The sequence below is a fragment of the Hakea prostrata genome, chromosome 8 (assembly GCF_041222555.1).
Source record: "Hakea prostrata isolate BN-2017 chromosome 8, UWA_Hpros_2, whole genome shotgun sequence".
Lineage (NCBI taxonomy): Eukaryota > Viridiplantae > Streptophyta > Magnoliopsida > Proteales > Proteaceae > Hakea > Hakea prostrata.
Window position 1 is genome coordinate 26,154,476 of NC_142607.1, and position 14,999 is coordinate 26,169,474.

The following is a 14,999-nucleotide window of genomic DNA, read 5'->3' on the forward strand; positions in this document are numbered from 1 at the left end:
CACCCAAAGCAACCTAACGACACCTTCATTGTCTCCACTGCAACTCCTCAGTATCGCATCCTTCATCCTTTGCTTTCATCACAAAATTTTCACCTCCATTAACCTACATTTGCCCCTCATTGCACCTTCTTCTTCACCGATAGTCCCTATCCCACTAAAACCCTAACTTTTTCCTCCATTCTACAATCGAATCGCTTCTCAGAGGACTACCGATGTTGTACTGAGCTTCGTGCACATTTTTATTGTGTTTCACTCCATCTTCCCTACAGCACATCAGCTAAGTGTTCTCCCCATCACTTTTCCTTTATTCCCTATTTTTGAAATTTCGATTTCGCTGTGTTTGTGTCGTATGTTCATTTTTTTTGTGTGGTTTGTGTGTTTATTCATGTCCTGTCTTAGTGTTTGTTTTCATTAGGCTATGTGCAATTTTTTTATTTGTTTTAGGCACTGTTTTTGAGCTACCATCACTTGCAAACAAAACACAGAATTTTTGGTTCATCGTTACTCTCTGTTCTTGTCATTTGTTTGTATTTCAGTGTTGTGGTTTCCCCTCTAATCCCTCTATTTCGTGTGTATGTTTGTTAGTTGTAGTTACTTTCTATAGTCTGTTACCTTTATGTAGACTACTGTGTTTGTTTTTGTTTGATCATCCCTTACATGGTTGTGTGTTTGAGCCATAAAGGTAACAGACTATAGAAAGTAACCGGTAATATGCATGTAAGCCATGTGTATTTTTTACGTCAACAGTGACCCGAAATATGAGCATGCAAGGCACTCTTGTTTGTGATCTTGTTGAGTAACCGGGTATCTTCATCACAGATGAGCGATATTCACGTAAAAAGGCAAGATGACAACAGCATTTAAAAAAAAAAATGGTTCATAAAGAATAAGTTTGGGGGTCAAATGCTCAAAAGAGTATGAAACAAGTTCTTGGGGGTGTAAAAGGATATGGATCCCTAATTAGTGGAGAGGTAATCATTTGGTCAACATATTAGATCAAGGAACTAAACTTGATGACCATGATTTAGCTGGACTAGGGTGATCTGGGGCAAGATTCTTAACTTTCACACACACACACTTGAGAGCATCCTGATGAGTAAAGTATGACATCTAAGAGTTATTGCCCAGACGTGTTGGATCGAAAAAATTAGAAAAAGATTGAGAGGCAACTTCTATCTAACACCTATCCTATTGTATGATTAAGCCAAGTCATCTGCTTTTCTTTTCTTTTGATCTCTTAATGCTTTCATTAGTAGTTAGTTGGTATTTTCACTTGTCTTTATTGCTTGAGGTCAAGCAATGTCTTAAGTTTTGGGGTGTGATAACTCAATGAAATAGAGTTAAGATTGGTACCTTTATACTTGAGATGGCTTGATTTAGGAGTATTTTGTCTTTGTTTTAGTGATAGTATTCATTAGATGTTGTCTTATTTAGTCTTAACATGTTGCATCTTGTTTAGTTCATTATTGTCACTCTTACATGAATTTCTCTTCAGATTTGTGGATGAATTTGATTGTTTCTCTTTCTCTTGAAAAATGTAGGTAAAGAGCCATAATAGGAGAAGAAGTTGTCCTTTAACTTTGCTGTGAAGTTTGCTGCAGCAATACGAAGCAGAATATTCTTAGATCCAATACAAGTGGAAATGACCAGAAGGGGCTAACTTAAGAGGACATTATTCTTGTAAATATATGATTGTTCTCAGCCCTTGATCTCAAGAGGAATGTTCTAATCCTGTGGCCAGAATCTAACCTAATGATTGAAGGCATTTATGGAAGAAAGAGAAGAGAGGCAAAGGGGAGAAAGAACATTGCAACACACGGCTAAGGGAAGGGGAAGAGAGGACACGGCTGAAGCAAGGAGAAGAAGAACTAGAGTTGGAATCATTGCGGAAGCAAGGAAAGCTGCTGGAGAAGATGATCTGCTGGAGAAGAAGGCTGGAGCTCTTGTGGAAGCATTGAAGCTTTAGTTTCTTTTCATTTTTATAAACTCATCTTCTCATCTTCTCATCTTCTAGCTTAATGTTAACTATAACTACTGCTGTGTTTTAATGACTGTTATGGGCTAAACTTGTGTTGTGTTGTGTTGGGATGATAGTAGTACCTAAACCTGAATTTTGAGATGTAACTATCATGTGTTCTTTAGTTTTACTACAATACAACATTTTTCCAATGAATTCAGCATGATATATATTGATTAACTTTGGTTCTTGAATGATCTTTCATGAACGAATGCTATGATTGAGTTAATTGGAAAGTTAATACAGCCTAGATGCTTGTTGAATTGTGTGAGTTAGCATAATCTTTAATTAGTTTATTAGTAGGTTGGGTAGGAATACCCAATTACCTCACATGGCCATGATTGGGATTGGGTTTAAATTGCATTCATATTTCAATTCTTCATAGGAATATGCAGATGTTGATTTAGGATGCTAGCTTATGTGTATTGAAAAATACCATATTGCCATTCATTCCAGATTCTTGATATATTTTGGGGTTGTAGTATTACTTTAGTATTTGCATTATACAATTCAGGGGAGGGGAAATTTGATTCCCAACACTCTTTTCACTCACTAAGTTCCCTCTATTGCTTAATCTCCATTTTGGTTCCTTAGTTTTATTACTTGTCATTTGGTTATTTAGTTAGTCAATCACAAATCAACCTTATTAATCTCGTTTAAATCAATTTTACTTTTACATTGAATGTTAAGGATAGAATTCTCCGTGGGATCGATACTTTACTTATCATTTATTACTTGATTGCGATACGTACACTTGCGTAATATCTTGAGATACAAGCAACAATCCTCCAAACCCAATGACCTCTCATCACCATCTAACTACATGAGTCCAATGGTCCTCGTGCCGATCGAATATCCCATGTCCCTGTCTGTCATCTCCTCACCCTAGAGTCTCACCTCGAAATGTCTGAAGATGCGAGTCAGTAGTCGTCCAAAATAGAGATTCCTCATACTCGGGCGCTCTACAATATCGATCATGACATTCTGTATGATATATGCCAGATCTATCTCAAATCCCATATAAATCGAATATATGACCAAGGCATCCATCATGGACACCTTGTGGTGATGTCCTGCCTTGGGCATGATGTTCCTGCCCACAATCCGACTGACCACCTTAGCTGCTGGAGTCATCTTTCCACTGATCCGTGGACGGTGGCATCGATCGTCATTCCATAGAGTATCACATATCTCGTGTAAATCGTATGGAAGGATATGTCTGTCAATCCTGGCACTGGCTAGAATCCATACACAAGCATGTGAGTAGAAATGTCACATCCAGCCAGCCAGTACCCTATCTGGAATACCCGGAGGAGTGATCTACAACCCCAAAGATCAAGTTTAGGAACAATCATATCCACTTAGCACAATAATATAATCAAAAGCAAGATTAAATCAAAATGTTCACTTTATTAATCAAAAGATCAAGATAAGGTTCAAGAATACAATCAGAGTGCGGAAAAGATACCCAACAAGTGTAGAGTGAGGCAGAAACTCACTCCACAATAGCAGTGGAAAAGTAGCTCAAACGTAAAAGATTACAATCGGTTCCCAAAATAAAAAGGGGAACAACAACTAAGGTCTCTATAAAAGATCAAAAAGATAACGAGACGATGTCCCATCACTGGCACTCAAGTCCAAGAGTTGGACTACTCCTGATAAGTGTCAGTCTCGTACTGATAGTCTTCGCTAATGTAGTCACAGTAACCAGTACCATAAGAGTCGTCAACTTGGTCTTCATAATATTGACTATCATAGTCAACAGTAGTAGTACCTGCAGGAAAGTCTAACAAAAGATGTTGCAAAAAGGAGTGAGTTCAAAAGAACTCAGCAAGTATTCAATCACAATAAACATCTTCACACACATTCCAAGGCAAACATAAATGCAATGACATGAAACAATATGTGCAAGTATGCTTCTAACTCTACATATGTATGCTGGTCTCTATTGGCAGACACGCTTTAAGTCATAGCACCATACTCCTCTGGGTAGGTCTCAGTCACTCTTCCCTCACGGCTCTGATGCACGTCTTTTGGGTTCTCCGCGGTAATTGGGTTAAGGCATCCATCCGAACATTCCATGGTTAGGGTTTAAGTCAACACTCTCTTACTCTGCCATTGGTATGAGTACTAGCGCGTGTCAGGGTTAAACCTAGCCAAATGCAAGTCTTCTACTTAGTTATATCAACTTAGATCCAGATACTTCCATTCCTCCCATCCGGGATCCTTTTTGGTATCCTTCTCCCTAGAGTCAGCGTATCTTTATGGAATCCACCATCTCGAACTACGGAGTCGTCAACCCTATTGGCCAGCTACATCAAGCTAACAGGTACTTCCGTTCGCTCTCACGGGTCATTTCACCGGTCTTGAGTTCCAGGGTCCACGCTCCACTTCTGCAACTGTACCAATGAATGGCCTCTCACGAGTATCCGCAATATGACTCATGTCCTATACAGATATTCCAAATCTGAAGTGCCCAAAAATCCCCATTGCTACCATGGGTTGCTCGGTCTCAATTCCCTTCCGATCGGGTCTGATATAATAGGGACATCCTAGCCAAACACTCTAGGCATGCCCGGGGTATGTTAACCAATAATCAGGGAAAGTGCCAAGGGGCACCATAGGAAAGCATCCCATACCACCTCAACTAGTGTCCAAAAGCAGAAACACCAAAAGGGCATTCCCCATTACCCGATCACAACCTAGGCATACACATCTCATCACAATCATGATTCCATACATGTCACACCATAGTCCAAATCACATTCAACATCATTCATAATTCATTCCAATATGTAAATCACAATATGAATAACCTACTGTAATTGTAGAGGTAACATAATATAAAGAAAGTAAATCAATAGTAGCTAAATCATGCATTCGAATCATATCATAACAAGGTATGTAAACATGCATATTGTGAGTGGAATACTCACCTCGTAATCCGAACTTATAGTCTTCAAATGTGAGATCAGAGATCATGATCAAAATAACCTAAACAAGCTTGACAAAACATGTATAGGTCATAAGAAACAAATCCCAAGAGATTGGAGTCGAAATGGAGCAAAACTGAGAAATTATGCTATCAGTAGCAGCCTTGGTTGATGGCATCGACCAAGCAGATTCAGTACGGATAGAATGCAATGTTTTGATCATAACTTCATCGTTTGAAGTCCGATTGATTCGAAATTCAAAGGGGAGCTTCCTAGAACATATTAGGACTATCTAAGAAGGTCAAAGCATCAAGTAAAGGTAGAAAGATAAGTTCTTGATTGAGTCCTAAGGATTAGGGTTTCAACATATAGTTCATGACTTTCATGGAAAGGCTCGGGTGAATAAAGATTCACCCTAGGGAATAAAAGAGTACTAACCATGTAAAGAAAAGCTTTGGGGATGACCCAATAATTAATAAAGGAAGATAGGGTTTTCAAATAAATATCCTCTCATGAAGGTTCCCCTAGATTGGTTCTCAAGATAACCCAAGGTAGGTTCATAGAGTAAAAGGGGACACATAAAATTAGTAATTCAAAACAAATAATGCAATTGGGGAGGATTAGAAATAATAGGGTCCCCAATTGGATATTCTCTCATGAGGATTACCCAATTTGGATATTCTCTCATGAGGGTTACCCAATTTGGATATTCTCTCATGAGGGTTACCCAAGGGTTCCCCCCCCCCCCTCCAAAAAAAAAATCTCTTTAAATAATGGTTTTCAATTGTCCAAGGAACATTAGGGATTAACTCCTCAATCATGAGGACACAAGGGAAGGTCATGGTAATGGTATGAGACCTTCCCCACAATAGGTAGGAAAATCATGGAAAGAGTCATCAAGATCTCAAGTAAGATCATAAACATAAAACATCAAGAAATAAGATCATCACCATATGGTTTCAAGAACTTCAAGAACATAGAGTGAATTGAGGAATTCACTCTAAGAAAGTAAGAATAGTCAAGAATCAAGAAACAAGAATATAAATCAAGAAACAAGAATATGACCATATGGTTTCAAGAATATAGAGTGAATGGGGGATTCACTCTAAGAAATAAAGAATAGTATTTTAAAATCAATAAGGTATTGGAAAGGTCTAACAATGAGAGGAAACAATGTAAATAAAGTCAACGGAAAGAAATTCTAATATCCCATGGGAAGACTAGGGAGAATAAAGATTTACCCTAGGGAATACAAATAAAGAAATCATAATAAAGAAAGTCTTGGGGATGTCCAATAATTTAGAGGAGGATTAGGTTTTTCTCTAATTGGTTACTGCTCATGAGAATACCCAATTTGGACTCTCACAAATCACCCAAGATATATAAGGGAAACATCTCATTAGTATTTCAAAATCAAGAATGGCTTTGGAAAGGGTCTACCAATTAATAAATGATTAGGGTTTCCTAATTTGGTTACCTCTCATAGAATAACCCTTACTTTTGTTTGGCAAGGATGGGGGAAAGAGGGAATCAACCTAACAATCATGGGGATAGAAGGAAAGGTTTTAGCACTGATGTGAGACCTTTCCCACAATCACCAAAATCAGTAGAATAATAATGAGGAAGTGATCAAGATCATGGGTAAAGTCAATTTCAAGAATGATCGCCATATGGCTTCAAGAACATAGAGTGAATTGGGGGATTCACTCTAGGGCTAATAGAATTAGAGAAGAGGCCATTACAGTAGCGTAATACCTTTCTCATAGATAGGAAATCAGAAGTATAGAAGAAAGAACAAATCAAAGAAGAAACAAATCAATTACTAACCTTTTAGAAGAAGAATCGATGAAGAAACCTGAATGGATGCTTAAGGATCTTCCTTGGCTTTGGAGGAGAGGTTCTAAGGCTCTTCCCACGTTCTCCAAAGGCTTAGAACTGATTGTGAGTGAAAAACATGGAGTCCCCCCCCCCCCCTTTAAATAGCATAAGAAGTCCCTAAATTACTAGGATTTCACCAAACTGACCAAACTGTCCAAACTGTCCCTGTTGGTTGATTGGTTGCCAAGGAAGGGGTTCTAAGGTACTTTCCACGTTCTCTAGAGACTTAGAAACCTAGTGGGATTGTTTACCAAGAATTTCCAATAAATAAAGCTTTTAAAAACTCTAAAAACAGAATTTTACCAAATTGCCCCTGCTGGGACAACTTGCTCAAAAATAGGGATTTAATGGGCCTAACTTCAATATTTTTGGATGGGCTTCTTTCAACACATCATACTACTTACCTAGTATGGAGGGATGTCTTCAAACCAAGTCCAACTAGGCTTTAGGCCCATCAACCAAGTTCTTCTTCAGTTTAACTCCAAATCGAGTAAGGTTTCAATAAGGAAGCACCATCATCAACATCCATGGGTTTTGGGTCAAACACCATGTCTTCTATTGAGATGGCCCACAAGGACTTCTTCCTTCATTTTGGGAGGGGTCTGACTTGACTTCCTAGGACTTTCCAAGGAAAACAATACGGTATTTAAGGTCAAACTCTAGGTCAAACATTAAACAAACCCTTCTTCACCCAAAACAAATAGGGTATCCTGGCTAGGTTTGGGCTGGATTTAACAAGAAAGGTACCTCGAAAATCTCTGCAAGTGTACGAGTAGTGTAGCGGATCTGTGTCCCTCGGATCTGACTAACTACTACCAGTTGTAGTGAATCTGACCCCAAGCCCTCCTCAAATGAAGTCAAGTTGCAGTAGAACAGCCGAACTAACTCTGGATACACCGGTAGATCCTCCGTAAATAGGTGTGTCCATCTCATCGTGTCGAATCATCACCTAATCCTAAATGTGCTCAACTCTTGCAATTGTAGTACTCGACCATGCTCGTTGAGACAATGTCCGAAGTAAGTCTCGTAGAGAAACTCTGCCTGTGGTGTCGTGAATCTATGTCTGTCTATAACCTCCTCTCGTGGCTGAGGCCGAGCCTGTCCCCTACCTCTCCTAGCTCCCACTAATCTACCTCTACCACGGCCTCCTCCTCGCCCCTGTCGCTGCATGATGACGATACCTATAGAAAAAGATTAAACAAGTCAATGTTAGAGAATTACCAAAGAAGTTTAGACAAGAAGGGCATTTTCAGAAATTTTTTTATTTTGGGAAAAATTCAAATTGAACATACTAGCATGTGCGTAATACCTTGAATTTCATGCTTATGAAGTTTAATTGAAGAAAACCCGTCGAAATCGCGGCCTAAAGCGAAAAATTCAGCAAGCTAGAAAAGGGATTTTTGGCTTTTTAGGTCAAAATTGGGGATTTTTTAAAATGTCGAAATTGGTTGAAATTAATTGGATGAGTACATCTAGCATATCATTTCTAGCATGTGAAAACTGATTTTATGTTAAAATTCCTAGCAGTTTGAGAGTAATCAAAATTTTTCTAAATTTGGGGATTTCGGTTGCGTTAGCAAAAGCAAGTTGGTGTTTTTTTTGTTGTTGAAGCTTCTAAGCACTTAGAATCCCTTTGGAAACCTTGGCAAGATGGTTCTCCATAGCCCTTTCTTGAAGAATTTGAGTTAGAAGTGAAAATGGGGTTTAAAACCCAATTTTCGTGTGATGTGATTGCTTGGTCGACTAATTGGTCAACTGAGCCAGTCGACCAAGCCTGTCACATCCACCTAGCCGGTACCCTATCTAGCATACCTGAGTGTGTGATCCACAGCCCCGAAGATAAAGTATCGAGGAAATCATCCTCCCACATAGGCAATAACATAATCATGAACAGATATAATCAATGTGTAATATTATAAATAAGAGATCCAAATAAGGAAAGAATGACAGTACAATCGTAGTGCAGAAAAATGTTACCAGATGTAAACATCAAAAAGGAGTAGAGTGAGGCGGAATCTCACTCCACAGTTATAGCGGAATGTAGTATGTAAGTCTAAAAAGAAATACAATTGTTCTTAAAGAAAGTAAAGAAATGGAAATCAACTAAACTAAGAGTCTTCTACTCTATAAGTAACGTCTTCGTAATAATGGACTTCATCAATCCAACTCAGACATTCCCATTCCACATTAGGTCTAATCGTAGTACGCAACGTGACCAAACGTGGGATCATCAATGTGATCTTCACTGTAGCCAGCACTTTGCGTGTAGTATTGATGCGTCCAAAATCTGCTCAGCCCTTGGATCTCCACGTGATGTCCTGCAAAACGAAAGCATTAGATGTGGCCCGACCGCTGGGGTCGGGAGTCCACCTCCGAAGGCTAAGTCAGTTGATGAACTTAATCACAAACGGCTCTGCTAGAAGCACAGAGCTAAGGAATGAAGAACTGGGAAAGGTGATCTAGATAGCAGATCGCAGATAGTTTAGGTCTATCAGTATGTATCTGAACTTGAGTCTCAGATAGTATTCTTTTCGATCGATTGATCCGTCCCTCACCTTGTATGGTAGTGAGGTTTATATAGAGTGTACCTTCGAATCTCCTTCGTTGGATGCACTTGAGCCTTCTTCGGGTAGTCATTGGATCTTATTAGTTAGATCCGTTGAGCGATAGACTTCTACTAGTTTGGGCTAGTAGAGGACTCCTGAGATAACCTTTAGGTTATGCGATGGTTATCCCTTTGATATTGATTATCCGCAGCCGTCAGTTTGAGTCTGCCATCATTAGGGTGATTACCCTAATCCATAAGTAAGATTAGGGCACGCTTGCAGCCGAATAAGCTTTCTTCTTCAGCAAGCCATCTTTCGGATCCGGTTCGCTCGGGAGCGATTCGGTTTTCTCCGTCTCTACCGGGGTCGAGGGTCGGACCAGGTATGAACCCGGTCTGATCATAAACTCTCCATATCACGAGCCCCCCAGACCAAGCGTTCGGTCGATCCCGAGGGCTTGGTTTTTAACCGGGTTCGTCGTCGGGTGATGATCTCTGCGTGCTTCATTAAATGTCATATCACATTTAATGCGGTGGTCATTTTTCCTCGAGCGTTGTGAGTGTAAGGCCACATATCTCGTTGCAGTTGATCTGTCGTGGCTCACGTCATCCAAGCGATGGTTTCCGAACGCCTATTTCGGATTCGTGAGTTCAAACTTTCAAAACGTCTTTCAATCTTGATCGTTGATTTTGAATCAATCTCGATCGTTCGGATTCCCGAACACTCGTGCGGGAGTTTTAAAAGCGGTTCGTTGTCTTCGTAGGTTTCATTCTTCCCTGTCCGGAATTTGAACCTTTGTTGTCGCCTTCGCGCCTTTCCTGCTCTCAAGCTTCCGTCTCCACCGAATCAGTAAGTTTACTGGTCTTTTTCTTTTTGTAGTTCTTGAAACGAGTAATGGTGGACGATAGGGCTTCTTTAGTACCCCATGTTGGTAATAGCAAGTGATGCTTTTGCTTCTCCCTGCTCCCGAACGATCGGATAGTGATAACAAAACCCTAACCGTCCTCCGGCGGGAGTTCGCTGAAGTTTCTCAAAAAGGTTTTGAAAGAAAAACCAAAACTTCTCCTGTCCTTCTCGAGTCCTGGATCTTCCAAGATTGTCGAGTCTTCTAGGCAGCCTCAAACCTCCGGGTCCAATGGTGGACCGGCTCCGTTCCCCTCCATTTACAATGAGGAAACCCTTCTTTCAGCTGTCCAAGATTTTGATCTTCCTTCCTCATATCAGGTTAGGGCTCCCTACCCCGATGAGAGGGTTGATTCATCCCTTTCGGGTGAATTTTCTCTCGTATATAGATGCACTTGGAAAGCGGGGTTCGCTTTCCCTTTTTTAATCCTTTGTTCTCCGCAGTTTTGAATCATTGGAACATTTGTCTCGGAATGCTCCTCCCCAATAGCTGGCGTCTCATCGTCGGCTTCTTGGGTTTGTGTTTTGAGCTTGGCATTACGCCATCTCTTTCTCTTTTTGTACATTTTCATGTTCTTTCTATCTCCCATCCTCCCGGATGGGTCTTTCTTTCCAAACGCAATAAGGCTGAACTTGATTGGAGGGGCAGCATCCTTGTCAAAGGAACTTGCCCTTCTAACCACAAAAGATGGCGCGAACGATACTTTTTCCGTCGAGCGCCTCCATCAGATCTTAACTTCCCAACCACCCGGAGGAGGTTTACTTCTTCGTCCGAGAGTAACCCGGGGCCTTCCCTTATCCAGAGAAGACGAGGCGGCCATCGGGAAGATCAAATCCATTCCGTGGTATCAAGAGATACATGGATATGAAGTGGAGTATAACTCCATCCTTCGAGCTTGGGGCTTGGCTCATTGTGAGCTTCTACCCATCATCTTGATTTGACTGAAGTGATATGTTTTGAATTCTGACTCTTGTCCTTCTTCGTTGCGGTGCCTCCCCGGAATGAACCCTGAAAGCCTGCGGGTGAAGGCCGCTAGGGCCGTTGTGACAGCCGAGCAACGATCGCCCAGGGTCTTGACCATAGATCAAGAGGCTTCTCTTCCCTCTCCCAACCCCTCTTATAGGGGTATCAGGAATATCAGGCCTGTAGCCGATGCTTCGGGTAAAGGGAAGAAACCAATGGTGGAGAGGGCTGATGTCTCTTCCTCCGCCCAAACCAAGAGGAGGCATGACACAATTGATGCTCCCTCCAATAAAAAATCCAAAGCTTCGACGGATGGTGAGGAGGTCTTCATCCCCCAGTGGACCCTGAAGATGACCGACGGGGTTACTCGGGATCCCGAGAAAGCTGAGAATGGAGCTCCCTCGGTCTTGCTCCTTCGATCGCCGAGAGTTTGAAGCCCTGGATGACACCTCCCTTGTTAGTCAATCTACAAGGTACCAGTCTTCTTGATTACTTATGTTTTCATAATTTCTTATGACGAAGCATTGAGCCGGGTTGGTTCACACCAGCTCCTTGCTGCAAACTTGTGAAGAGAAATTGGCCAAGGCCAATTCTGAAATAGACCAGCTGACTGCAGCTACCGTGGAGCTGCAGAAAAAGCATGAGGAAGAAGTGATCTCCCTCAACGAAGCCCTCGAAGCTTCGAAAATTCGTGTCACTGCTGCCGAGCGTGAGGCCAGGAAGCAAAAGGCAGTTGCCACGTTGTTTGGTGACAGCCTTGAAATCAAAAGTAGGGAGCTCGAAGAACATCTGAATTTGGCGATCCCTAGCAAGCCTGAGCATATAAAGCCAGAGCTTCGGAAGGAGTGCATTTGGAAATACCTGAACAGCGTACCTTTCTCCGAGTTGCTAGGTCTCTACAACATTCAAGCTTATCGCATGGGTCAGAATGACGTTTGGGAGCAAATCCTTGGATCGATCCCTGACTTCAACACTGCTCCTTTTCGTGAGGTATGCCACCAAGAGGTCTTCGGGAAAGTTGGTATGGATCTCCCGGACTGGACTCAGGAAGAAGATGATCCTTTTCCAGCTGACCCTCAATATGAGGCATACCTGAATGACGAGCCGGCACTTCCAGAGGAGAAATCACAAGCCGAGTCTCAAGTTGTTGCTGTAAGGACTCAGCCGATGCCACTCTTGAGGAAGGCTCTTCTCATGGTCCTGAGAAAAGTCCTCCCGACCAGGGTCCCTCGGGCAACAATGAAGAAAAGGCTTAGGGAGTTGTCCTTTTGTAAAGATTTACTGTAAAACCCAGCCCTAACCTTGACCCGGTAACCTTGTTATTTGTAGGTCCGATGACCCGAAGTAAAGTAAGAAGTCAGCTTTGGGCCATCCCAGTAGAGGACTTGGTGTCTGGCTTTGAATCCATGAAAGTTGATGATGAGGTTCTATGTATGGAAACTGAATCCTGATGAAGATCTAATTAGTTGATGGACTTGGAGTGCTCTCTATCTTGGTTTGAAGGCATTTCTACCTATTAGGTAAGTCACTTGACTTGTGTGCAAAACCCCTTTTGAATTGGATTTGATCTGGACCTTCAATTCCCCTGTTTTGGTCTTCTTTGTCGACATTGGTCGGTGATTGGTCGTTGGGCCAGTCGACCAATCCACTCGACCAATGAGTGCTGTCTTTGGCAATTAGGTTGTTCTTGCTCTATTTAAGTCCAATCTCGAGTCCACTTCGTATTTGCTGCCTCCAAACTCTCTGGAACGAACCAAAGACCTCTGCAAGTCATCTCTCTTGCATCCTTGGTGTTTTCTTGACGGATCTTCGTCGAAACTCTTCTTTTTGCATCAAAAGGTATGTCTACTCTCTCTTCTTCTCCTCCATCTTTGTTTTTCTTTCCTTTTTGAGTTGAGACAGTAGAAGAGATGCTGCATTCTCTGTTGCAAACATCTCGAACATGTTCTAGTGATCATCCTAAGGATTTGAGGCTAGAACAATGATCTTAACCATGATCATTGCAAGCTTTTGAAGGAATCATGATCAAACCATGATCTAATCTCTGTTAAACTTCTAATCTGAATTCCGATCTCTTTGGATCTTCTATGTTGATCATGTTAGTAGTTAATTACTGTGTTTTCTTCCCATGATCCATAATCTATAGATTTCTAGTTGTTCTCTTCTACCATACTATGTGTTCTTCATGATGCATGGTAGTTACATATATGGTAGGTTTTATTTCCTTATTTAGATTTATACTTCTAAGCCTTATTCCATGAAGATTTATGTATGTTTTCATGTTTTCATTACGAAAGCAATGATCCATCCTCCTATTGTTCTTGTCTTTGTTTTCTATTTCAAATTTATCAAGATCCATGATTGAGTTAATTATGGTAACTTTTTGTTTCCTAATTTGGATCTTGATACCTTGATTGGATTAGAGTTTTGAGGTCCCCTATTTGTTAGAATACTGCTGATGTAGTTTACCCCTTGATTAGTACCCTTTTGAACCACCAAATACGGATTTCATATCTTAAAACTCTGATTTTATAGGCTCTCGTCATCGCATTGGTCGACTGATTGGTCGATTGGACCACTCGACCAATCCACTCGACCAATGAGTACAAGCAACTCCGATTTGGTCATTTCGGATGTTTTGATATCTTTTTCTGTTAGGGATCTTTCCTAATATGTTGTATATACTTGTTTAGGACCTTCTTCTCAAGTTTGCCAAGATCTTACTTGATTTCTTAGGATTCCTTTGCGAGTTATAAAAGGTAAGGATGGTTATTTCCTTAATTACATAGATAGCATGAATCTAGTTTCTATATTTGAATATCATAGATATGATTCCTAAATTAGATTCTTACAATGATATACTACTGTTGCATAACTTTGATTACAGTAGCATTACTTATTCATATAAATTGATTCATGTATGATTTACTTACCAATGTTATAAAAGTGATTGTAATTATTGATTTCTTTCCATATATGAAGTTACCATATATGTGATGATATGAATTGATGCATGTGTATGCTTAAGTATGGTTTGGAAAGGAGAGGTGTCCTTTTGACACTTCTGTCCTTGGACTACTACGGGAATATTATGGGATGTTTCCGGAGATGCCCTCTGGACACCTTCCTAAACTGTTGGATGACATATCTAGGATTGTCTAGTAGTGTTGGGCTAGGATGTCCTGTTATGTCAGACCCTAATCGGAGGGGTATTGAGACCGAACGACCCGTGGTAGCAATGGGGATTCATGGGCGCTCAAGACCGGTAACCAACCCGTGAGAGGACAGGAATCACATTGTGGGGGCCATTTATTGATAGGGTTGCATATGATTAGACTTGGGCTCACGGGCGCTTAAGACCGGTAACCAACCCGTGAGAGGACGTGAGAGCTTCCCGTTTACCATATGTGGATGATCAATAGGGTTGATGAGTCCGTGAGTCGGGGACTATGAGGACTCTAGTGTGAAGGATACCGGAAAGGATCGTCAGGGACGAGGAATGGAAGTATCTGGATCTGACTTGATGTAACTAAGTAGAAGACTTGCATTTGGCTAGGTTTTACCCTGACATGCGCCAGTACTTATACCAAATGGTTGTGAGAGAGTGTGTTGACTTAACCCCCTGCCATGGTTTGTCCTGAGGGATGAAGGACCCTTTACCAATCGGCTGCTCAAGACCGGTGAAATGATCCGTGAGAGAATCCAAGATATCTTAAATGGTTGAGGATGTGAGTGGACTTTCCTAAAGAAGTACGGTG